Genomic DNA, 26,875 nt, shown 5'->3' with positions numbered 1-26,875 from the left:
AAGAATACAGTCATGACAGATCCATAGAGCAGGCACTGCCATTGAAACTGATGCAGACCACCCAAGAGAATACAGATCTGTAAGAGCCGGACCCCCTGGCCTGGACTTAGACCCAGATCTCTGTGTCCTCTTGCTTCCCATACAGGCAGCCTTGTGTTTGGTGGGTTTCGATGTCTAGTGCCCAAAGGATGATTGTTTGGACCAGGATTTACAGTAAAATGTTTATTAAATCGGAATGTGAAACTCATTCTTAAGCATCATGGTCTCCTTATGATGTCATACCACCCAAGAAATGAAGAGGGTCCCTGTACTTGCTGGGGTGACCAATTCTGATCGCTGACGGGAAGTTCTGTTACTAAAAACCTTTGTCAGGAAACATATTGTCAAGAAAGACAGTGTGTGAAATCCCAGAAATGCACTTGACGATTTCTTAGATACAGCATGCCCCAAAATAACAGCCAATAGGAACTTTTGGCAATCTGATAAAGATCCTGTGTGAATAACGGCTTCAGTGACACCATCAGGAAGAAAATTCCAATTAACTGAGGCTGCCAGAGGGGATGGGGAAGATGAGTTTTGTGGTGGCAGAGGAAGCCTCCAATTTATTAAGTTATTCCTCCAATTAACTGTAGAAACCATAACCACCACACAGGTTTTATTGATTAATATAATCCCCTTTTCTTCTTTCCACGACTGCACCATCACTGGTGATGCCAAGATACAAGTTTCCAGGGGAATTTAAATATATTGATATTCTCTGGATCCCCACCTTCAAAACCTTATAACAATCTCTAGACTAAGCAGAGTTTGAAAGTACCTGGATGTAATATTCTAGTTCAGGTTCTCACAATGCTCTTCATGCTTTCTCTGGAAGGTTCTCCAGAATATGTCTAGTTCACTGCCATACCAGTTGCCCCAAGGACACTGAGAGACCCAGCTACTTATTACCTCTGTGCCCAGGATAAATCAACTTCTCTGAACCTCAGTTTGCCCATCTGTGAAGTAAAGAAAGATGATAGCCCACTGCATGGGGTTATTACAAGGTGCACATGTTGTAACATCTATGAAGGAGCTGGGAAACATTAGCCTTGCATGGAATTGTGTTATTTTTTTATTGATGCTACAGAGTTTTTATATCATGTTCAAGGTAGTCATAGAAAGACTCTTAAAAACTCTCATCTGGTGTCTGTATAAAACAAAATCCTAATGAAAAACAAGACAGAAAAGGGGGAAAATATGTACAACCAAAAACCCAGATAAACAATAGGAGTCAAGAGAACATGATCTTTCTTCAAATACCTAGAAACATGCACTGATACCTTCCTATCCAGGGCTTCCAGAGACCTCTTACTGCATTGTCACAGACCCTCCTTTTACCACTAGCTGGTGCAAAGTCTAAACTACAGAGTAGACTTCAAACAGAGCCTTCTTTTGTGAAGGGTCCACTTGAAACCTTGCAGCCTATGGGTGACCCAGTAAATGGATTTGAAAAGTATTCCCAAATGTGGTATATGGTTACCTCCAAAATCCAGAGAGAGAGAGAGAGAGAGAGAGATTATGAGATATAGATATAGATATATAGATATAGATATATACACACACTATTACATTTTCTTATTATGAAGAATATATTCATATTCCTTGGTTCTGTTTTTTTGGAGAATGCTGATTAATACAGTAAATATAATCTGGAATTTTAAACTCTTTTTAATCTGCCTTAAGTCAGTGTGTATTTCTCTATGCCATATTTATTTGTTAATTTTTTAATGTTTTTTTTTAAATTTTTTAGAGAGAGAGACACACACACAGAGCATAAATGGGTGAGAGGCAAAGAGTGTTGGAGACACAGAATCCGAAGCAGGCTCCGGGCTCTGGGCTGTCAGCACAGAGCTCAATGCAGGGCTTGAACACAAGAACTGAGAGATCATGACCTGAGCCAAAGTCAGACACTCAACCAACTGAGCCACCCAGGTGCCCCTATTTTTTGTTAATTTTCAAATGTATGAAACTCAATATGAATACTACATATACTTAAACACTTTTAGAGCAATCTCTGTGTCCTTCTCTGCAAATCCTTTCTGACCACGACTTACCATATTGGTTCTGTCCTGTCCCTAATGCCTCATTATCAAGTTCCATGACCTGATCCCTCCCTTTTCTACCCTGAGCTCTTCAGGGGAGCCTCTGCTTGGTTCAGTAGAACAAGGACTCTCCATGTTCGTCTGCTCTGGCTGCCGTAACAAAATACCACAGAGTGGGTGGCATCAACAGTGGAACCTTATCTTCTCACAGCTCTGAAGGCTACAAGCACAGGATTAAGATGCCAACTGGCTTCTGTCCTCCTGAGGCCCTTCTCTTTGGCTTGCAGTGGCTGCCTTCTCCCTGTGTCCTCACATTGCCTTGCTCTGCATATGCACATCTCTCTCTCTCTCTCTCTCTCTCTCTCTCTCTCTCTGTGTGTGTGTGTGTGTGTGTGTGTCTCGTAAGGACACTACTGTGTGGATCAAGGCCCTATCTTTATAACCTCACTTGCCTTTAATGACCTCCTCAAAGACCCTCTCTCTAGATATACTTGCACTGGGGATTAGAGCTTTCATTCAGAACTTTAGGGGGACACCATCAGTCCATAAGCTCTGCTTTTCCAAATCCATCATTCTCCTTATGTTATTTTTTGTGATCTACACACACACACACACACACACACACACACACGATGTAAACCCTTTCATTACATTCTTTGAAGACTAAAATCCTTGCCTTACTTATCGTGCAAAGCTCTGAATGGTCTGGTTGCAGTCTATCCCTCCAGCCTTGTGCTATGCCCCCCATCCCGCCCCAAGCACCAGGCTCACTGGACTTTCATTCTTTACCATTTCCAGGCTCTCCCCACCAAAGCCTTGGCAGCACTGTCTTCCCCGTGGCCTGGGGTAGTTTCTTCCCATGTCCCATTGTTCATTCTCATAGCATCCTACACCTTTGCCCCCTGGACATCCACATCATGGGATTCTATGCTGACTTTGTGATCCTCTGATGTCACCACCCCATCTATATTGTATTCCCAGTGTAGGCAGACATCATGCCTATTTTTTCCTCACCTTCTTATCATTGAAGTCTAGCACAGTGTCTGTCACAGCGTAGGCTGAAGCTAACACTTGTTGAGTGAACTAAGAATGTCCTTGCTGATTGCAGGTGCAGAAATAACTTCTCCCATTTCTGCTCTTGCTTCTAGAGATGCCCATGTCCTAACTCACAGAACCTATGAATATGTTACCCTACATGCAAAAAGACCTTGGGAATAAGATTTGATTAAGGATCTTAGTTGGGGAGGTCATTCGGAGTTAATACAGTTGGGTACAAAGTACCACAGGGTCTTTACAGGTGAGACTGGGAGGCAGAAACATCAGAGAAAGACTCAGGGACACCACACGGCTGGCTCTGAGGATGGAAGAGGGACCAGGAAACCAGGAGTGCATGTGGTCTCTGGAGGCAGGAAAAGGCAAGGACATGGACTCCCCCGAGGGCCCCCAGAGGGAGCACAATCTGCTGACACCTTGATCTTAATTTTTGTTTTATTTGAGAGAGAGAACCTGGGGGAGGGGAGCTGGGACAGAGGGGGAGAGAGAGACAGGGAGAGAGAGAGAATCCCAAGCAAGCTCCATGTTTAGCACAGAGCCATACCCAGGGACTGATCCCATGGCCCTGGAATCATGACCTGAGCTGAATTCAAGAGTTGGACACTCAACCGACTGAACCACCCAGGCACCATGTTGACACCTTGATCTTAGCCCAAAGAGACCCACTTCTGACTTCTGACCTTAGAGAATAATGCAACACTCTTGGGTGGCATTTACTTGAGTACTCTTCTTATGATTTCACTAGGGCTCAGATTCCACAAGGAAAGGAATCATATATTTGGTACCTCTCTTTATAGCCAGCACATGGTGGTGTCCCCCTGAAACTGACCTTTCTAATGGTTCAGCTTTGGAGGATGTACTATGATTTGCTTGAGTGGAGACCTTTAGGCCTTAGTGTGAATTATAGATAAGGGCAAGTGAGACTAAAGATTCTCTGAGTTCTACTTCATGTTGTATTAATTTATGAAAAAAAAAATCAATAGGCCACGGAAAGAGAACACACCCAAGGCGTTTTCTTCTAAACATCCCATGTGTATTCATTCCTCCAGACCTTTCCCACATCCCATTGCAGTGGCTGCCTCCTAGTTCCTCCTACTAGTTCCTCTGTCTTATAATGTCTGCCACTTCTTGCCTCCACGCTTGCCATTGTCACCCAGAACAAAGATTAGGAGTGTATTACTCACTCGCCTCATGCATCAGAACTCATCAGAGAACATTTCCAGGAAATCCCAAGGCTGGCGTCAAGGTTGTATTTATTTATCGATGACTTCAGGAAGTGAGCTCATCAAAGACACTGGGGACTATGAGGTATTGGTGAACCTGCAGAGATCCATTAGAGTGGCTCAAATTCCCTGTCATGAATGATTGTCTCCTAATAGGGTAGTAAAAACTGTAATGGAAACATCAAATGCTTGTAAGTCTGAGCTAAGAAAAAATATCTAGACTCATTTAGGGTAAAGAGGGACACATTTTTCACCTCTGCTTGCCTCCTCATTATATTATGTCTGACAAGCCCAACACTCTTAAAATCAGCTTTTCCCATCATACTATGGATCCATTGGTGAATTATGGCATTATTCAAAGATTAATTTAATCAGGATTTGCTTAAAAAAAAAAAAAGAAGTGATAAAGCAGTTTTAACCTTTAAACTCTTTATATCAGGTTTCAAATTTGGGTTTGTACTCATGTAAACGGAAGACGGGGGATTCGGAGCATTGAAATTTGCCTGAAGTAATGCAGTTTCTCTTGCTTAACAGTTGTTACATTTTCTTGCTTGGAAATGCCTCCATTTCTTCCTTCTGCAATTGCAAATTGTCCTCTACGGAGGCCTAGATGAAGTGTCACATCCCTAAAAGGGAGCCAAATGGAGATGTAAAAGAAGCAAAAATGTTGATCCCATAGACTTCCGCTGTGCTCCGCAAGGTGGAAGTTACTCAGGGACAATATTGCTCTATATGCTTTCATAAATGTTATAAATAACTCTTCACTTATTTTCCTAAGTGTGATTTATCCAACAATCCTGCAAAGAAATCACTGTTTTTCCCATCATTTTCAAACGTGAGAGCTTGAAGCCTGTAAAGATGAGGGGACTCACCCAATCTGAGAACCTGAATTTTTAAAGTTCCAATGAGAAGAATTTTTCCAACTAGGAGAGGCAGAAAAGGCTTTATATAAAAAAAGGAGCTCTTGGCTTGTCTCCTAGTCATATTTTTGGGGGAAAGCATAAATATGGAAAGTGTAAGCATTCAGGGTAGAGGAAATAGTGCTTACAGAGGCACCAAAGAACCAATGTTCATGAATTTTTAAGGAAATGACTGTAGACTGATGAGCGATTTACAAGGAGAACACGAGGCTATATTTGAGCCAGATCATAAAAGGGCATGTAAAATATTCTGGACCATTTTGGGGGGCAATGGGGAACCACAGAAACTTTATCTGACAGAGGAATGATATAATCAGAACTGTGAAAACTAACCTGAAAGCAGAATATTGGCTGAAGTAGCAGGGAGATGCCAGTGAGGATACCTCCCTAGTAATGCAGGTGAGTGGTAATGTCCACTGGGGATGGAGATGAGGTGATCAGAAATTATTTAAATATGTAAGGAGTGGTCACTGAGGATGCTAGGAATTTGAACCTTGGTTATGCACCAGGTGGTTGAGAAGCTACTGCATTGTTCCTAGAAATAGACACTTGTCCACGAAAAGAGTCTCAACAAAAGCAGTAGCAGTTCGTGTGTAGAGAAGTAGATGGTTAGATGCAATGTCCAGTGTTCCCCCCTCCCTATTAACTCTTCAAATGGAAACCATTACAACAATCTTTTAGATGTTTTCCTCCCGGTACTGTGCTTAGAGATATACTCAGAGGGCATTCAGGTCAGAAGACTATCTTCCCCATGCCCCCGCCATGGAGACGCTGTGTCTACAGGCTAAGAGGTTCAGTTGGAGTCCCTGCAGGGAGCATTGACAGGCTATGGGGTGAGGCCCAAGCCAGTGACATGGGTCATGACTTCCGAGGCCTTGAAAGTGACTTCTGACATTTCAAATTCTAACTTTTCAGTCCGCCTTTTCAGAAAATCTATCTTTATATTCTGCGTAGACAGCTTTCATCCATAAAATATTATCCAAGAAAACATGACTGGGTATGTACCTAGCAGTTGCCATTTAGAATATGTTTTTAATGTGAAACAGATGGGTCATGCAATAAAGAATTCATAACTTTGCTCAACTCAAGATGTATTACACCCATCACGATCTTCATCTCTGAGCGCCATTCCCCTGTCAGGGAAGATTACATTCATGAGGCAGGAAATGCCCTTTAGAAAATATTTCTAGTTAGAAGACGTACTACCACCTAAGCGTCCTTGTTCTTCTGAGGCAGCACAATTTTTTCGTAAGCATTCTGTAGCTAGGTAAGAGGACAGGTATCTGGCTGTTGCATAATACAGTTTCTAATGAGAGTTGGGCATGTATAATTTGTCTCCTTACATTTTCCCCTGATTGGGCCTCACTGCTTAGCTTGGGAAGGATGGTGTACATCTTGCTGACTCCTCACACACATCCTGCATAGTACAAATCTGTGTCCTCAACTTTTACGGATATAGAAACTGTGACACAAAGTGGTTAAGTATCCCCTGTTCACAAAGCTGGTGATTGAGGATCCAGGATTTGGACCAGAGTCATGACTCTCAAATGCTCCTTCTATCACACAACAGCACAACACGACCCTGGCCAAAGATGTTCTGTGCTGTAGCGTCCTTGTTTCATAGACATCAGTTCAACAAGCACAGAGTAGATGAGTCGCACATAGTGGCCTGTACACATCATACAGGCAATAGGATGATCCCACAGGCTCTGCCCTCGAGGAACTTATACTCTAGTGAGATAGATAGACAATGAGCAGTAGAGTACCATAAGTTCGATGGCAGTTCTGTGAAAGGAGGTCTGGGGTCTGGGACACATGGGAGGACAGAGCAGGAAGAAAACCTTACTTTGGGATCTCCAATAAGGCCCCCTGGAAGAAATATGGAGTCCTGGAAAATATGTATGAGTAAGCCAGGTGTCCACAGTCATGGTGGCTAATATTTAAAATTTAGGTCAGCAAAGAAAGAAAAGGAGGAGGACGAGAAAGAGGTGGAGGAAGAGAAGGAAGAAGACAGTCATGGACTGAAATCCCAACATAAGGAGGTAACTGCTGAGCATTCTTATTGTATTCTTATTGTATTCATTTTATGTGCAAACATGGGGCTAATGCATATGATGCTATTGTATAAACACAGATGTATTAACTGTCCCCCAAACAACTATGTGTAATGTATTGTTTTCTATATCCTGAAGCCCAAGCAGAAGTGTCTGTGGCTCTCTGGCAATCCTTGAGGAGCTTAGGTGATCCTGTCTGACAGCTGACAGGTCCATAAATAGGGTCTCAGCTCCATAACTAGGATGCACCGGTTAGAATTAAGCATGGAGGGGTGCCTGGGTGGCTCAGTCGGTTAAGCATCCAACTTCGGCTCAGGTCATGATCTTGCAGTCCGTGGGTTTGAGCCCTGCGTCAGGCTCTGTGCTGACAGCTCAGTCTGGAGCCCGCTTCAGAGTCTGTGTCTCCCTCTCTCTCTGCCCCTCCCCTGCTTGTGCTCTGTTTCTCTCACTCTCAAAAATAAATAAACATAAAAAATTAAAAAGAAAAAAGAATTGAGCGTGGAGTTTGACCAGGTAACATTTCAAGAATGGGCGACACACACAGGCAAACTGGGGCAGAGCCAAGGCAGCCCCTGCTCACTAGCTGTGTGAGCAGGAGAGACATTTCCCATGAGTGTCTAATTGGGAAATTCCCAGAATCTTGCGGTCTGAGTCACCTATGCACTTTCTACACGCTGGTGAATGGTTTTCTAGATAACATGTGTTTGGCTCTTCTTAGGCGTGTTGGCGGGTCCGTGAAAATTCGTGAAACATGACATCCCTCATGGTTCTGGCACAGGAGTGTGCTTCACAAGTAAACGGAATGCAGATTCTTTCCCAGAGCTACCCTAAATCTGTGGAGATGGAGCATTAAAGCAGGAATTACATGGCCATTGAAATGACTATGGTTTTACCAAAACGCAAAAAGATGATTAGAGGATCTTGTTCTTAGTTCCTTTTGTTTTGCGTCTTGTTTTTCCCATCCCAGATGCGTTGGAGGAAACATAATTTACCCTCTAGGAATATGGACCAAGTCAGCCAGGAAGAGTGAGGGAACCTCCCACCCACCTTCAGATTGGCAGTAGAATGTGGTTGGCGGGCTTTGGGTCCAACCAACGTGGGTTCAAATCCTGGCTCCGCCTCTTGCTGTCTGTAAGACCTGGAATGGATCATGTCACTCCTGTGGACATGTTCCCCTCATCTTTACATATGATAAGAAAGTGATACTAAGTCAGGATTAACTGAGGTGACCTGACTGATGGTTAAAGAATAGGTTTCCCCTCTACCCTTGAATCTCCTTCCCACAGTTGCCTTTGTCCCCTATCATTCTGTCACATGGGTTCCTGTGCCACCACCCACCTGTCTATTCTGGCTTACCATTTGACCCAGAACTACCTGTTTAAGTAACAGGTTCAGACTGTAAAGGGTCTAACACATCTGCTAAGAGAAGAGGTTTTTCATCCTGACTGTACTGTGTCACCAAGGGAGCTTTTTAAACAAAATCTGTGCCCTGGCAAGTCTACCCTGGCCTAGGTTAAGGCCTAGACATTGGTGTCAACGTTATGACTTCAGAGCTGTCTGGGTGATTCTGATGTGCCTCCAGCATAAGGACCGTGGCCTGAGGATGGCGTTTCTCAGTGTGGGACCACAACACACCTGCATCTGGATGGCCTGGAGTGCTGGTTCCAAAGCAGTGGCCCTGGTGCCACCAAACAGCACTCTCAGATTCCCCGAAGCTGGAGATATGGATGTGCATGGTCATCAAACTCCCCACATGATACTTATGCTCCATCAAATTTGAGAACCTCAGTTCACATGCAAATTTCTCATTTTGGGGGGTGGGGGGGAATGTGGAAACTAAGGCCTCTAAAGTGGAAGAAACTGATGTAAGATACTGGCCAGGCCATGGGGTCTCATCCAAGGTATCCTGAGATAGAATTCAGCATTCATTCCAGTGGGTTATACTCCAAAGAGGGAGAGAATTGGAAAGCTCTAGTGTACTTTGTGCAGAAAATTAAGCAGAGCGGTGCCTTGGTGGTTCAGTCAGTTAAGCATCTGACTCTTGAGTTTTGACTCAGGTCATGCTCTCATGGTTCATGAGTTCAAGCCCCACATCGGGTTCCATGCTCACAGCTTGGAGTCTGCTTGAGATTCTCTCTCTCTCCCTCTCTTTCTCTGCCCCTCCCACCGTTGTGTGCTTGTGTGTGTGAATTCTCTCTCAAAATAAGTAATGCATAAAAAATAAACTTGAAAAAAAAAAGAAAATTAAGCAGAAATTTTCTGAGTCAACCAGAAAGTCAAATAAAATTTATAATGGAAACATTAATAAAGACAAGAAGCAAATGAAATATAACTAATCAACATTAATGAGATACATAAAAATTGGTTTTTGCTAAAATAAAAGCCTGCTTGAAACATTACACGAACATAGGCATGGTCTCTAACCAGGAGGGTTATTTAGATTTTGACGTGGTTTACTTCTTTGTGCTGGGTTATTTCCTCACCACCTCTCTCACTCCTAGGATGGAAACACACACACACACACACACACACACACACGCACACGCACACTGATAGTCCCACTTACCATACCAGTTCTGCTTTACTTGACCAGACACAAACACATCACTTATATATTGAACCATCTTGTTTAGTTTTCTCATTAACCTAAAATAATTAAATCAATATAACTGGACATTTTCTAACAGTAAAGGCAAACACAAAACTGTATCTGGGGCTAATAACGTATGAATATAAGGTGATCCAGGATGCTTACATCATTTTTCAAAATCCTTAAAATAAATTTGCCCCCGCACACACATGCACACACCTTTTCGTGCAGAATGTCGAGATCGTGGACAGGTTGGGCAGACCATAGTTACAGAAATGCCCATTTTGATGACATAAAATAAACATACTTCATGACTTAGATTTCCTAGGAGATAAAAACCATTAAAAAATCAGGGCACCTGGGTGGCTCAGTGGGTTAAGCGACCGACTCCTGATCTCGGCTTAGGTCACGATCTCAAGGTTCATGAGATCGAGCCCCATGTTAGGCTCTGTGCTGATAGTGTAGAGCCTTGTTGGGATTCTGTGTCTCCCTCTCTCTCTGCCCCTCCTGTGCTCACAATCTCTCTCTCTCAAAAATAAACATTTTTCTAAAAAACACTAAAAAATCAACTGAGGCTTTGTTTTTACCTCTGCATTTGTGAAGTAGGTATTTCTTTGCGCTAACTACATGATTGTCTTTTGGTATCTGGTTTGACTAAATGAAGATTTTTATAAAGCACAGCTTCTAATAATAAAGCAAAGTGGAAAATTCAAACATGCAGCTTAAATGTGCACTTCATCTACCAAGTTTCCAGTTGCTTCTCTATCATTTCAGAGACCAGAAGGTCCATGTTCCAATCAGTTTTACAATATCATTCAATATCTTGAATATCCAACGTCAATATCTTGATATATCATTAACTATGCTTATTGGACACAAAATAAAGACATTTTCTTGTTTCTAATTTTTCCAGTTAAATGGTCTACCTCTATGATTATTTACTACCACTTAGGGGATTTTCTTCATAGCCTGCAAGTATATATGTGTATCATATGTGCATACATAGGAATAATATTTCATTTAGTAAATCCATCCAGCTTTGTATTTGTGATTTTTTTTAATGTTTAGTTATTTTTGAGAGAGAAAGAGTGAGTGCAGGAGGGGCAGAGAGAGAGAGAGAGAGAGAGAGAGAGACAGAATCTAAAGCAGGCTCCAGGCTCTGAGCTGTCAGCACAGAGCTCGATGCAGGGCTTGAACTCACAAACTGTGAGATCATGACCTGAACCGAGGTTGGATGTTTAACCGACTGAGCCACTCAGGCACCCCTGTATTTGTGACTTTTAAACATTCTACTTTATTCTTACAGATTTTATTCAAACCAGTTTTCATATAGGCCTCTACTTTCTTGTTATTACTACACTCTTCATTCTTAAAGCTTTACTCTCTCTGTAATTAATTTTACATGTTAGACGAGTGTCTTCCTAATTTTTTCCTAAGCCGAATTTCAAAATACTATTTAAAAAATATTCAGTTAATCACTTTGACTTCAAATTTGAAACACTATCCTTCTATATGTTAAAGTCTATTTTTATACTTTTTTCTACTGTTTCTTTTTTTTATTATTGGCTTCAATAACTAACACCCAGTGCTCATCCCAATGAGTGCCCTCCTTAATGCCCGTCACCCATCCAGCCCATTCCCCCACCCACCTCCCCCACAGCAACCCTCAGTTTGTTTAAATAATACATGATATCTCTTTGTATGACACTTTCTCCCTCCTGGACCAGCACTCTAGGACTTCAGTTATCTCAGGTGGACAATAAATTTGCTGTATGACAGGTTAAACCCCCTCCAGTGGTCTCTTTTGTAGAATTTTCTTGTTTGTTTTTTCAGATTTTCCTTAGAATCACTTTTGCCAACTAGCACCACATTCAAGTTATAAATTAATTTTGGACAAGTCGTAGTGTTGACAAAACTGAGTGAGCCTCTCCAGGAATACAGTACAACTCTCCATTTATTTTTAGACTTTCTTTTCAAATCGTGTGTTTTTAAGTTTGTCACTAGGTATTTCATATGTTCGTCATTGCTCATGTGACAGATAATGTTGCAATGATAGCAAAGAGAAACATTGGAGATACACTCAAAGTAGACATTAATCAGAATCTCTGATTTTATTGAAACTACTTCTTGAGGTTCAATCTACAGTCTGCCCACCTTCCTGAGTGTAGTTGCGTGTTTTCTTTGTACACATCTGGAAGTAATAACCATGAATGTTTCTGAGAATATTTGAAACTCTAGACCTTTTCGTTCGACTCCATGAGCAAATTGCCACACCAGCCCCATAGCCCTTAAATGCCAGCATTTCAATGACCTATTGCCCTTCTCCCCTTTGGAACCTTGAACCACTCACAGCCTGTCTTACAGTCATGTTGTGCCATCTGGCTCTTCTGCTGAATCCTCTCAAAATTTGTCACTGGTTCTTTTTCTGTCTCCCCCTTGGTTGCTGGCCATAGCCTTTCCTTATGGTCCTTGGCAGGGACCTGAGAGCACTTTGACAATGATTCAGTATGACTTGGGACCTCAGCAAGGAGGGGACCAGAGCCAGGAAATTATAAAAAAAAAAAAAAGATGGTGATGGTGCTATAGTCATTCCTCCCTGGCCAGACATGCCAACCAATGTCCCCAACCCCGGAATCCCAACACCATACTGGGCACTGCCACCTCCCTCCCACAGGCTGCCTGCTTCCTTCCTAGGGACAGACTTCCTACTTGATTTGTCTTCTCTCTTAATTGTGTGGGAAGCAGACCCGTGTTCCTCTGTGCAGATGAGCGCTTTCTCTGGGCACCTCTCAGGTGCTCTCTCTCTCACTTACCAGATGGCGCTTTTCACCTCATTGCTCCGTAAGCTGGCATCTCAGGTTCTTCCCCAGGCTTCTCCCAGCATGTCTCTGGCTCAGCAGAGGACACATTGTTGACGATTAATATCCTGTGCATACATACTGGTTTTAAAAAATGCACTCATTTCAAATAATGTTCATCTATTCTCTAAAGGCTGATCATTAACTGTATTAGGCAACTTTTGGAGAAGGAACTTGGAATTGCTGTCATATAAATGTTCCTTCACGACATTGTGGTTGCTTAGCCCTGAGGACAAAAGGGTCATTGTAGCTGTGACTTCTTGTCTAAGAGTTGGAAAGGCTTTCTGATAGTTTGGGAAAATTCTTCTTTGATGCTACTGCAAGATGTTGAATTAGGAATAAGAGATTCAGGTTCAAACATTGAAAGTGGTATTTCTTTTTATCTTATAGGATAAATTTTACCCCAAGGAATTTAAAAATTAAACGGTCTCCTTAGAGGAGAAAGTGAGCTTTCTGTCACCTTTGGTGTTCAAGCAGGAATTGGATGGTCACACGTAACTTTTCAAGGAAAGCATTTTTTTGTGTGATTCACCTGTTTTACCACCTTATAGCAATTATCACATCTCGACCACTTTAGAGCCATTAGAGAAGAGTGTAAACAGTTCAGTCATTGAAGTCAGACAAACCTAAATTCCACCTTAAGTTCTACCACTTATGAGTAATGTAACTTGAAACAATGACTTATCAAATCTCAGGATGTTCTCTCATAAAATAGAGGCTACGCAGCTGTCTTTTTGCTCTCTTGATGACATGTGCTGGACCAGTTTTTAATCCCTGCTGACCTGGAACAGAACGTATCCTCTTGGACTTCCTTAAAATAATCTGTCTTCACTGAAGCCTGTGAGTACAGTAGACTTTCCTAAAGCTTCCAAGTTGAGTAGGGTTTATATGGCATCCCACACATGTAACATGCAACTCACAAAGTGGACTAACTCCCCCAAACTCCCTTCCTGCCCACATCTCTGCACATGCTGTTTTGTTGCCTTTATGTTTCCTTTGTTCTCCCTTCTGTCTGCCCTGCCGTGGATACTGCCCTGATGGGCGTCCCTTCCTTTCCAGATTCTGCCCTAACCCATCTTCAAACCTCCCATGACGCAGAAAGATACAACTCCCCAGTTATCATCTCCAACCTGCTGGTGCTCTTGAAAGAAGGGGCTCACAGATGCACAAATTCACAGATTCCTACTTGAAAGGTCATTTTTGTGGCTTCCCTTCTATCTCAGAAAGCTTATAAAAATGTCTCCTCGATAAATACTCTCTTCAGAAGAACACTTTTCTCAGTCTTGATTCAATGAGTTAGCGAAATCACTCGGTGGCCTCATTGATAAAATGAGTCATTGCTATGATTCAGTGATGTAACACGTGTGGCCCCCATTATGAGTGCTGCTTAGGAGAAGGAAATTTTAAAAAGGGAAGATGAAAACAGTTACAGAGTTCCAAAAACAAAACATTTCTAAATAAATGACTGAAATGATCAATGCCACAAGGGAATTTCAAGATCAACTGAGGTGCTATGAATTGAACTGTGTTTCGCCCATCACCGAATTCCTAAATTGAAGTCCTACCCCCCAGTGTGATGGCATTTGGAGGCAAGGCTTCTGGGAGGTAATTCTCTTTTATGCAGTCATGAGGGTGGGGCTCCTGTCATGAGATTAGTGTCTTTATAAACAGAAGAGACACCAAAGCTCTTTCTGCCATTTGAGGGCATCAGGAGAAGGCGGTCACCTATGAGCCCAGAAGAGAGCTCTCACCCAGCCCACTTCATTCGGTTACAGCAGCCCAAGCTGACCGATATGCAAGGCATTCTGTCCAGAGCTCACACACCTAACCACCATGCCACACTAGCTCATAGCTCATGAGGGACCTTGACCTCTCATGCACTGGATAGTCTCCATGCAGAGACCCACTGTCCACTATTTGTTGCCATTCTCTGTGCTCTGTGAGGGCAGACCCTAAGAGCTGCATCTGCTGGGTTCTTTGCTGTCTCACTTTTGTTTGGCTTTGGCCATCCAACAGCACCGGCAGAAGACAAAAAGACTGATGGGGCCACAGTCTGGGGATGGCTGTCCCCCTCCCTCACTCCAGCTCTTGCCTGGGGGCCTTTCCTGCAGCCCCAGCTCTTTCTGGGGTCCCCTCAATCTGTGTCCCCTCCTCGTCCCTGCACAGCTCTGGTTGATAGCCAACCCCAGGGTTGCTCTTCTGGAGGTGACTCAGCATCAAGTGCCAGTTCTCTTAATGCTTCCCTCCCTTCTGTAAATATTTCCTTCTTTGTTGGGTTTTCAGTTCCACCATCTCAATGTCATTCCGTGTCCTAAATGCAGTGCTGGCCCTGACAGCCACCTTACCCCAAGCATATTGGAAAATCAGAATAGTTGCTTGTTCCCAGATCCCAAATGGAGCTGTATGTTTGTTGAGAAAGCCCCGAGATGAAGCATGGCTGCTCTGGAGGAAGACAGGGCAGGGAAGAGATGCTCCACCTGAGATCCGCAGATGTGAGTCAGAAAGCCGTTGGGGGGGTGGGCAGTCACTGAGTCCATTCTGCCCATCAGCTTCTTAGACCACGTTTAATGCACATACTCCAGCGGAAAGAGAATGGTCCACGGCATCAGATGGTTCTTGGTTCATGCTGCAGCCAGCTTACTCATCAGCTCTTCTTGGGTAGGTGATTAAACTTTTCTTTTTTTTCTTTTTAATGTTGATTTATTTTTGAAAGAGAGAGGGCGCAAGTGCCCGTGCGAGCGAGTGGGAAAGGAGCAGAGAGAGGGCGACAGAGGATTTGAAGCAGGCTCTGCACTGACAGCAGCGTGCCCCATGTGGGGCTCGAACTCACAAACCCTGAGATTTTGACCTGAGCCAAAGCTAGACGCTCAACTGACTGAGCCCCCCAGGCATCCTGGTGCTTAAACTATGAGTCTCACTTTTAACAACTTTAAAACGAGTATAAGATATGCAGATTCAAATCCCTTTTCCAAAACCTTTGGGCCCAGAAATGTTTCAGAATTCAGAATGTTTTCAAATTTTAGAAGCCTCACATAATACAATTCGCAAGACTCATACTGTGAAGGGTCCAAGAAGGGTCAAGGGTAGGCCTCTTAATAAAACTCATTACTATTTTTGCAGGGAGACATGAATATTCATAAGAACAAATTACATGAAAACCATAAAAATGTCATTATATCTCTAGCCAGGTTTTTCTACCCAATGATTTACAAAATAATCCTCAGGTTTTTACCTACCTTCCAGGGTTGGTTATTTTCAGATCACATTAATTAGTGCGTTCCCAGCCAGGAGCACGGTGTCTGGAGAAGGAAGGACATACTCAACAAATGTCAGTTGCTGTCACCCTGTCAACACCTTCAGAGCGGCCAGTGCTGCACAATCACACACAGCTCTCCTGTAAACTAGTCCTACTGTGGTGACGCGCCCTGGGCCGCAATGTCCAATCCCGCCAGGTTCCCGGCTGGGTACTAGATCTCCAAGGGTAAGTTTTCCAAGTTTAGACAGTTGGTGAGCAGGGCTGAAATAAGCGTTCGGGTCTCCCAACTCAAATTCTGGGCCCTTTTCCCATGTGTCGTTCAAAGGAACAACGTCTATGGTGCAATCAATCCCACGTGCCTAGAAACAAGAGCACACAAGAAAAGGTCCAGAAGGAAACACGGTAAGCTGTGCACGGAAAGGAAGCAGGGCGGGACGGGCTCCTGTCCGCCACCAGAAGAGGCACAGAGAGGCAGGAGCCACCGGTGGACTGAGGTCACCCACGAGCCCTGGAAGTGGGTACATCAGTTTGCATGTGTGCATTTAATTTCCTGAAGAAAGATACCTTTACACTCACATTTTCAAAAGCACAAAGAGAGGCGCAGACACACAGAAGTGTTTGGAAACGGGGCCATGGAGGAAGAGGGCATACTATTCCAGGGGGCTGACCCCCTGCCCCTGCCGTGACGTGCTCTCTCCGTGGGGGTTTGACTGTGACCATCAACAGCTGCTCTGGGGCCCAATAATGAGATTATTCTGGCAGAAGGACACTTCATTGCTAATTAGCACAAGGAGACCTTCCAGGCTTCTAGGGTCAGGGCCTGGCAAATGATAACGGGCCCGGGTCCCGAACGGTGCCCTCTGAGATGTTTAAATGGGTCTGAGCTGGAGCCTGTCCCATCTGGTTGCCGTGACAATTAAACTGGGAAGCAAGGGGAGGGAGAGAAGCCATCCCGTAGAGTCTGTGAAGGCCGTGCCGGAAACGAGGTGGAAATTTGGCAGCAGAGGGGACTTCCGGAGGTCACATTCAATGCAGGCCATGGCACCAGAGTTATGGGCATTCATTCATGGAGGCTTTGGCGTCTGAGGGCCCTCGAAGAGCGTCTGGTCAAGTGGCTTCCAAACGTCCGTCACCCCGTGTGCTTGTTTGAAACTGTAGGCTCCCAGGCCCCAGTCCTACAAATTCAAGGTCAGTAGACCTGGGTTCGAACCAGGATCGGGGGTCTGAGTTATAAACAAGCTCCTGGAGGACGCTGACGCTCACACATTCAGCAGTCACCCACTTCGCGCAATGTGGGTGTTTCTCCAAGGGCAAACTGAAATGAGGGGTCACGTGGAAGGTGCTGCAGAAGGCGGCCCGCGCGGCACCCAGCACTGGACTGCTGTCGCATCTCATTTCATCCTCTTGGGCGGCTCTGCCTCAGTGGCTGTGCTTGCCTGCTCTGATAGAGGACGATTCGGTCACAGGGCTGGTAAGTGATGATCGCAGGCCTGGGTCAGTGCCTCCCAGGTGCTTCCCGGAAGGGCTTCTACCCCTGGCCCACAGACTTGGCACGGCCTGTCCCCTGCCCAATCCCCAGCCTCATCTAGAAACCCCCTTCACCCCACTCACGATGCTCCAACACAGCGGTCTTTTTGCAATTCCTCAAAGAAATGCACAAAGCTCTTCTGACCTCAGGCCTTTGCACACATTCTGACTGCCTCTTCCATGCATGCTCTAGGCAGTGTAAACTCTGCATGTGGGTACATGTGCATATGCATGCACACACACACACACAAACGTACATAAAGATGTACACACAGACACACATGCATGCCTAAGGCTGTTTAGTATGACCCAGTGCTCTAAGAGTATCAGCAAAACTTCTCACCAGGACCTGGAAAGCACTGTGTCGCTGCCTCCCCACCGGTCTCTCTTGCCCTAGCCTCTTCCTCACACTCCGGGCTTGCAGCCCCTTTCCTTCACTAAGATACAATAGCGGGTTTTACTCATTAAGTCCCAGCACACTGCACATGCATGGCACCTAGTAGGCACTCAATAAGGATATTTGGGCAGTGACATCAATGAGCCATTTGAATATGCGCTCAAGTATCACCTCTGCAGAAAGGTGTTCCTTGACGGCTTCCCAAAGTTGGTGTCCCTGTTACTACTCACTCACTGCAGTAACAATGAGTCACAGTACTCCGGCTGACGTCTAATTTCCTGAGATCCCCTTAAGGGTGGAGGCCACATGAGGGCAGGAATAACATCACCTTGTTCACTTCTAGAACGGGGTTTGCATGTATTTGCTGTGTGGTATTTGCTTGGTGGCTGAACAGGTAGAAACGCAAACTCCAGATCCTCAGTGCATGACTCTCTCCTTCCAACATGCAGCCTTCAGCCTCCTGCTCATACCAGTTAGTCCCGCTCACACTGTGATCTGGGACAGTGATGCCCACTTTCCGGACCTTAGTTTTCCCACATTGAGAAAGGATGTGTGGGGTCACGTGATCTCTTCCCAATGTGGACATGCAGAAGTTCTAGGATTCACTATTTCTTCTAATGGACAGATGCCATTATTACAACTTATTACTTCTAAAAGGCTCTGTTGGACTCAATTCAGAGGCTCAACTTTATTTTTTAGATGTATGTTTGGCACATGATGGGTTGGGTCAAGTTCAGAGCTTACTCCCACGTGTTTACCCAGATTTTGCTATAAAATATGCTGAAAGATAAGTCATCTCAACTTCCTAACATCCTGGCAGGAAAGAGATGATATACGTATAGGGGAGAAGAGTTTACATAAGGACAGTTTGCAAAGGGAAACATTTCATTCTGTGGACAGGATTTAGGGGGGCCCAGGAGGGAAGATCCATGTTGTGAAGCTGGTAACAAGGGTGAGCCATGGCCCCCTAGGCATGCAAGGTTGTGTGGGGACAGCTACTAGGCAGAGAGAGAGAGAGTGGGCTGAATGGAGAGCATCGTTAGAATGAGCTGTGACTGTCAGCCAAGGCACATTGTCAATCTGCAGAGATCTCGCAGAAATCAGAAAAGAAAGTCAAAAGAAGTAAAACCTCGATTTAAAAAAAAAATTATGTTAGTTAACATACAGTGTAGTATTGGTTTCAGGACTAGGACCCAGTGGTTCGTCACTGACATTCAACCCCCAGTGCTCATCCCGACAAGTTCCCTTCTTAATGTCCATCCCCCACCCCCCTCCCTCCATCAACCCTCAGTTTGTTCTCCGTATCTAAGAGTCTCTGAAGGTTTGTCTCCCTCTCTGTTTTTACCACTTCTGCTCTCAGATCTCTGGCTGATACTCCCCTACCAAATTCACTGTAGGAGCAGAGGGCTTGGGATGCCATTGATGCCTTCTGTCCATCTCAGCATCTGCCAGCCAGAGCCAGGTGAGCAAGGGGGAGCAAGCAGGGGGACAGGGATAGACAGAAAATGTACAGCACACCATTTTAAGGGAACATCAAAACACAATCAAGTAGAATTTTACAGAGATAGACTCGAATTACTCTACGTCATTTATAAAGTGTATAATTTGCCAACATCAGCGCTTTAAGGGTTATTAGTCTCAAATTGCTTGTGGCACATCTGAATCGTGTGAAGCACATCAAAGGATCCTTACCGTGTTGTACTAGGAGTAGCAGTCAAGGTGCAGAAAGATCATTTAACTGGAACACGCGTGACCTGTTGTGTTCCTGACAAGTATTTCTAAAATGTAAATATGTCAATGCAAAGAGGATAATTATCTAAAAAAATACATAATTTATTTGCAGTACTGTCTGCACATATCCTCTTGGGTTCTCCTTCCATTACGGGACTTAAGAAACATGATCTATAACATGTATTAACACAATTTTCAATTCAGTGACTCCAAGAGCTTGTTACCCACCTGTCATACAAGCACCTGAGAACAATCACAATCCTTGTATTATCAGCAAAACTACCATTACAATAATGTATTTTATATGAGCTGTCCTCCCTTGTCTTTATTTAATGGATTGGATCAATGAGGCATAGTGTCCAATTATTCACAGGGTTTCAACCATATCATTCTTCTATGCCATTCACTACGGAAACTTGTTCAATTATATTTTCACCTCTGTTACTGAACTGAAAAACTGTTAGCCCAACATTCCTTCCAAGAATCACTAGAAGAGTGATTCCTCTCTCGTGTGCACACGCGTGCTCGCGCGCTCTCTCTCTCTCTCTCTCTCTCTATATATATATATATATGTACACACACACATATATATTATCTCTCTATATGTGTATACATACCTATATATATACATATATACATATATACATATACATATATATAGGTATGTATACATATATAAATTTCACAATTTTGTTGATGTGTAATAAACCACCCCCAATATATTCAGGTATATACACACACGCTATATACATACATTCCATGAATGTATAGAGAACGACACCAAAATTTAGAGACTGAATCTAGCCAAAATAATTTGCTATCTCAAGAGCCTGCAATCAGGCACATGGCTCCAGCTGGGGAAGCTCTGAGATGGCTGGAGGATCCATGTCCTGGAAGGCTGGGTGGCTGGTTAGTGCTGGTTGTGGCCTGGGACGTCAGCCAGGTGTTCAATTCTCTACACGGCCTCTCCAGGTGGCTAGGCTGAGCTCTCACAGCATGGCATCCGGGTTCTGAAAAGAAGCATCTCAAAAGTGCGCGTTCCTGAAGACAGAGCCTCTGTGCCCACGATGTTTGCTAATGTTTCATGAGCCAAAAGTCAGCCACATGGCCAAACCAGGCCAAGAGTCAATGTGAAAAGAGACCACAAAACTGCACGTGTACCACAAAGCACAGTGCACCAGGTGTGTGTGTGTGTGTGTGTGTGTGTGTGTGTAGGATTGGCATAGATAATCTACCAAGGAGGTTAGAACTGGAGATCAAAAATCACAAAGGAAACAAAACCACAACGTGGTGTATCCAAAATTGGATTGGATATTGCTTCATTTATCCGAGTCATTTTTATGTAAATGCAAGTGCCCTAAAGTAGCCAAGACAATCTTATAAAAAATGTTTAATGTTTGTTTATTTTTGAGGGAGAAAGAGAGACAGAGCGTGAGTGGGGAGAAGGGCAGAGAGAGGGAGACACAGAATCCGAAGCAGGCTCCAGGCTCTGAGCTATCAGCCCAGAGCCCCAAGCAGGGCTGGAACCCACGAACCATAAGACCATGACCTGAAGTCAGATGCTTAACCCACTGAGCCACCCAGGTGCCCCTAGCCAAGACAATCTTAAGGAAGTAGAGCAAACATGGAATTTCCATGACCAGATATTAAGCTAAATAATGAAGACAGTACAATAATGTGTGCAAACAGGCAAATAAAGGAATGGAATAGAGTAAAATTTCCACTAACACACTCATGCACACACATACACACACACACACAAATGCTATAAACAAAAGAATTATACTCTTGATCAATTAGATATCCATATTTTAAAAATATGAATATTTATTCCTTCTGTGTATACATGAAATTCATTCCAGGTAGGTGATAGGTATAAATGCAAAAGGAAAATTGTTATAAATTCTAAAAAGTAACATGGAAGAATGGCTTAATGCCATGATGTAGGCAAAAATATTTTAAGTAGAGAAATTATACACTACCCATTAAACTATTTTTGAAAAGACAATTTGCCTGGGATATAATTAACAATTTCTACTCGTCAAAATATACCAGTAAGAGAAGTGTTCAGGCCACAGGTAAGAGTAGATTGTTATATCTGATGAAGGACTCCTATCCAGAATAAATAAAGAAATCTTTCAAATCAGTAAGAAAGGAAATTCAATAGAAAAAATGGACAAGAGACTGAACAATCAGCCAGCAAAACACTTTATCCAAAAGGCCAACACGTATATGAAAATGTGTTCAGCCTCTTTCCTCATGCAAACCCAAACTATGATGAGATCCCAGTAAACGCCCTCCCACGTCCAGAAAGCTAAAAGAAAAATGACTGGTGACACTTGACGCTGGTGAGAACGTGTCATCTGCAAATGCTCACACTAAGCCGGCAGGAGTATAAATTGTCACAACTGTTGTGTAACACTGGTAGCAATATCTAAAAAAACTGAACAGATGAGTGCATTTGCTCAGAAATTCCATCGCTAGGTAATACGAGCATTCGTCTGAAGTCGTGTGCAGGAATCACCACGGTGGGTACCATTTGCAACCAGACTAGAAAGAACCCAATGTTCACCTTCAGTGAAATGAATAAATAAACTGGGACTATTCACATAGCGGAACATGAAACAGTGGGAAAGAACCAAATACTGACATGCGCACCAGCATCGATAAATTGTGGAAAGGTGGTATTGAGTGAGCAAACCCAGACACAACGAGGTACACCCTGTGTTGCGTGGGCGTGAGAGTGTGTGTTTGTATGCGGGTGCATGTGTATGGTGTGTGTGTGTGTATGTGTGCATATATATTAGGTCAGTCCTGGTACACATGTATTGTGTAATGTGTGTGTGTGCATGCATATGTGTGTATGTGTGTCATGTTCATTTGTGAGCATGTGTATTGTGTATGGGTGTGTATACCTGTGTATTATACATGTGTGTATATGTATAACTGCGTATTGCATATGTGTGAATGGTATTTTTTTAAGTTCATTACTTATTTTGAGAGAGAGAGAGAGAGAAACCAGGACAAAGGCAGAGAGAGAGAGGAGAGAATCCCAAGCAGGTTCCACACTGTCAGCACACAGCCTGATGAAGGGCCCAAACTCAGAAACTGTGAGGTCATGACCTGAGCTGAAATCACAAGTCAGACACTTAACTGACTGAGCCACCCAGGTACCCCCATGTGTATTTCAAATACAGGAAAAACTCCCCTTTGGTGATAGAAGTCAGGGTCATGGTTCCCTTTGGGGATGGGCGTTGTGACTCAGGGGATCCCCCAGGGGCCTTGAAGGGCTTCCGTTGCTATTTCATTTTTCTCCTTGACCTAGACGGTGGTTGCACAGGCAACTTTTACTTTGAAAAACTCATACTGCTGAACATTTTTTTTTATTTGGGCACTTTGGGGTTCAATGTTCTGCTCAAATAAAAGAAAGTTATTTTTAGAATGCTCTTTTGTTACTACATGTGTGATCATAAAATGTTTGTTGGCGATTCCAATTTGGAGGTGCTTCTGATGGCCAGGCTCCTCCCTCATTTCTTCACTCAGTCATCAACCATCCCCTGAGCCCCCACTGGGTGCAAGGGCACAGCTCATACCCCGGGAGGACATCAGTAAACAAAACCAGCAGAAAGTCCTTTTCGCAAGGAGCTTACATTTGATTAGAATGAGAGAAGACCTCGCTAAGCATGAGGTTGTCCTCCATTGGAAAAGCTTTGGGCACAGTTTATGGTACCTTTATGCACCCTGTGGGTGTACAATTCCCTGAACAATCCAGTTACGGCCACCAGAAGTGCCCCCGGGAAACAGAGTCAGGAATTGTGAGATTGCACCAATTATGTATTTAACACTGGAACACACGATCAATGCACCAGGGAAAGGGGGACACTGGTGCGTGTGCAGTGGGCTTCCTCTGCAGCTGTTGTGGCCCATGGCGTGCACAGGCTGAGGGAAGATGTGGATTCAGGAAGTGACCACGTGGCTCAGTAGCTGAGTTGACAACGGTGTTTGCAAAGATTGACACGTGGGCTGGCAGATTCGGGCTGGCCTTCGGAGCACATCTAGAGAAAACGACAAACTTAAAGGCTCGAGTTCTCAACTCAGACTACAGGTAGAAACCTAAACCGTCTCCACAGCAGTTCCAAAGTAACCCCTTATCTCCCAGCGTGGCAGGTCACGCGTGAATGCGGCCCAAGCCCAGAGGCCATGAGGGGCACTGATTCTGTTAGAGGAACCAGAACTGAGGGGGAGCGGGGGCCCCGGGGATGGAACATTCCCACAGACACACGCAAGGCTGACGGCACTGAGCTTTCCTGCATGCACGAGGACAAGCAAGGTCCCTGCATCCTGGAAGGGCCGCTCACCCGACCACGTTGCTCCCGATCCCAGCTGTCCAGCCAACAGAGCTGTGGTGTATATAAACCGCTCGGTCCGTGGAGCCGTGCTACAGCCGCTCGAACAGACCGACAGAGGCGCTCATGCAGGACGGGGACTTAATATGTTGGGTGTGGCAGTCACACTGCTTGGTTGGCTAACTGAGCACTGGGCTCAACACTGGCAAACACCCAAAGCAGAGGTTAGATGGGATTTCAGTCGAGTCTGTCATGTGCGGTTTGCTCGGATACTTTGTACACCGTGTTCCCACCCCCCCCAAAGTTCTCTGATGCACGGAGACACTAAGAAATGCCTCGGGGGAGGGGCACCAGCACCCTCAATAGCTCTGTGGTGATGGGGAGGATGGGGAGGGTGTGGCCCTGAAATCAGGCTCCTGACTTCCAAGGAATGAGGGACGGGGACCGTGAGGGGCTGGGTGGTGGGGCCTTGGTCCCCAGACATAAAGTAGGCACCAGCACATGGTAAGCAGGGGGAAGAGAGGCCATTTTCACAGGCAGGACCTCATGATGATGGCTACCCATGGTGGATACCTGGATATAAATACTCGCGCAGCGCTCCCGGAAATACGTACACGGGAAAATTTCGGACCCAGCAGACATGCACTTGACTCGAGTCGCCATGCTGGAGACGTGTGGCCTTTTCTCCAATTTGATGCCCACGTATGTAGAAGTCAGCTCAGAGACCCAGACTCCCCTCACGGAGAGGGAGGGGCTCCCTTTGAGAAGGGACCTCAAGACGTGGCCACAGGTGTGCGCTACAAATTGTCACCGCCTTCTCAGGGAAGTGTGTCCAGCACCCAGGAACAAGGTCATGTGCTACTAAAGAGTTTGGCCTTCATCGGATGGGGAAGGGACCTGCAGAGCCCTGTCTATGCCTGACAACAGTCATGCTTGATCCCCGACATACAAGGTTCGGAAGCCTGAGCCAAAGCAAGGATTCACAATACAGGAAGTAGGGATTGCCTTCAAGAACCACTAAAAGATGGCAACGATCAGGCCCTGGCGATGGGAGGCTAGGAAGAGAAGCCAGAGGTAAGGACGGGAGTCGGGATTGGGGATCGTGACGTGTGAAGGCCACCGATGCAGTGGGAGGAGCCTGAAGCTGGGAGAACGAAACAGAGCCCCTGAAGGATTAGAAACAGGAATTAGAGAATTTGGAATGCTGTCTTAGCCTATAGACACACAGCAGCTGCTACAAATTACAGCTATTGGCCGACTCCCGCGGAAAGTCCATCAGAGTGCGTTAAGGTCATTGGCCTTTAAAAATGATCTATTTGAAATGGAAACATACTTTTGCAAAAAAAAAAAAAAGGTGGCTCAGTTTCAGAAAATCGTGTAATGAGATTCAACACATTTACATGGTAAAGGAGAGGAAAGTCATGAGCAACTTAACTTGGGGAAAGAAAGGATTCACAAACACGTATCACACAAGACCACTGTCTCTAAAATAGGAGCACACTGGGGTGCCTGTGGCTCAGTCGGTTAAGCATCTGACTTCAGCTCAGGTCACGATCTCATGGTTTGTGAGTTCAAGCCCCGCGTTGGGCTCTGTGCTGACAGCTCAGGGCCTGGAGCCTGCTTCGGATTCTGTGTCTCCCTCTCTCTGCCCCTCCCCTGCTCACACTGTCTCTCTCTCTCTCTCAAAAATAAACATCAAAAAAATTTTTTAATAAAATAAAATAGCATGCAGGGGTGTCTGGGTGGCTCAGTCAGTTAAGGGTCCAACTCTTGATTTCAGCTCAGGTCATGATCACATGGTTCATGAGTTTGAGCCCTGCATCGGGCTCTGTGCTGTGAGCACAGAGCCTGCTTGGGATTCTCTCTCTCCCTGTCTCTCTGGGCCTCCCCTACTTGTACTCTCTCTCTCGCAAAATAAATAAACTTTAAACAAACAAATAAATGAAATAGCATATGGGGAGGAGAAGTAATTTTACCTCCACCCTTCTAGGTTCTTGGCCAAGACTCCCTGTCATAAAAGACAGATTATCAGGAGAAAAGCAAACGGAAGTTTAATACCATGTATTGCTCTTGTGTACAGGGGAGAGACCCAGGGGAATGGAGTAATTCCCCAGATGACCAAAGCCACCTTGCACACCATCTTCCGCTAAAGGCAGAGGACAGTGTTGGGGGTGGGGTGGTCAGTTACAGGAGGTCTCCGGCCACACAGTGAGGGAGGCTGTGGTTGTCAAGCAGGTTTCAGGCTGTGCCTCCTGCTTGGAAGAGTGTCTAGAGGTTTGCTCATCCTCCTCTTCCTGGTGTGCAGCAGGGAACACGCTCACGAACGGAGATCTCCCTTGTAAGTATAAATGTCTCTTATAAGAGGGTAACTTCTACTCCACTTTTAGAGCTCCTATATGTGAAGGAAGGAAGGAAGGAAGGAAGGAAGGAAGGAAGGAAGGAAAGAAAGAAAGAAAGAAAGAAAGAAAGAAAGAAAGAAAGAAAGAAAGAAAGAAAGAAAGGTGCCTGGATGGCTCAGTCGGTTAAGCATCTGACTTCGGGCTCAGGTCACGATCTCGCAGTTCGTGAGTTCAAGTCCTGCATCGGGCTCTGTGTGGACAGCTCGCAGCCTGGAGCCTGCCTCCAATTTGTGTCTCCCTCTCTCTCTGCCCCTCCCCTGCTCATGCTCTCTCTCTCTCTCTCTCTCTCTCAAAAATAAATACACATTAAAAAAAGAGAGGGAGAGAGGGAGAAGGTGTTTCTTAAAAACAATAAAAAATAATCAGTCTAAAATAATCCTTATGCCAAAGAGGCATATTTTGCAGTGACAGATTCTGGTCTTGTTCAAGTAAAATCAACT

At 44.6% G+C, this 26,875-nt stretch overlaps 1 pseudogene; it reads right to left on the bottom strand.

Annotated features, from left to right (window-relative positions):
* The window catches only part of LOC122496008, an 82,475-nt pseudogene extending 57,776 nt beyond the window's left edge, over positions 1-24,699 (bottom strand).
* Positions 24,700-26,875: the final 2,176 nt, after the last annotated feature.

The sequence above is a fragment of the Prionailurus bengalensis genome, chromosome F2 (genome assembly GCF_016509475.1).
Source record: "Prionailurus bengalensis isolate Pbe53 chromosome F2, Fcat_Pben_1.1_paternal_pri, whole genome shotgun sequence".
Taxonomy (NCBI): Eukaryota; Metazoa; Chordata; class Mammalia; order Carnivora; family Felidae; genus Prionailurus; species Prionailurus bengalensis.
The sequence above is the reverse complement of the archived record's forward strand: the minus strand, read 5'-3'. Positions and strand labels throughout refer to the sequence as shown.